This window comes from Phalaenopsis equestris, unplaced genomic scaffold (assembly GCF_001263595.1).
Source record: "Phalaenopsis equestris unplaced genomic scaffold, ASM126359v1 Scaffold000032, whole genome shotgun sequence".
Lineage (NCBI taxonomy): Eukaryota > Viridiplantae > Streptophyta > Magnoliopsida > Asparagales > Orchidaceae > Phalaenopsis > Phalaenopsis equestris.
Window position 1 is genome coordinate 600934 of NW_018164474.1, and position 454 is coordinate 601387.

Below are 454 nucleotides of genomic sequence, written 5' to 3' on the forward strand. Positions count from 1 at the left end.
TATATATATATATATGTACATATACAAGTGTATGTAGATGTACATATACATGTGTATGTAGATGTACATATACATGCATATGTAGATATATAGATATACATGTATATGTAGATATATAGATGTACATGTAGATGTACATACATGTACATGTACATGTAGATGTACATGTATATGTACATATATGTACATATATGTACATATACATGTACATACATGTACATGTACATACATGTACATGTAAATGTACATACATGTACATGTACATGTACATGTATGTATATAGATATATATATATACATGTATATGTACATGTATAACATATATATACATATACATATACACATATACATATATATATATATATATATATATACACATACACATATACATATACATATACACATATACATATAGATATACATATACATATAGATATATATATATATATATATAT

General features: G+C 21.4%; 1 protein-coding gene across 1 annotated transcript in view; it reads right to left on the reverse strand.

Moving 5' to 3' along the window:
* The window catches only part of LOC110018710, a 22818-nt gene that overhangs the window by 2794 nt on the left and 19570 nt on the right, over positions 1–454 (reverse strand). The window lies entirely within an intron of this gene.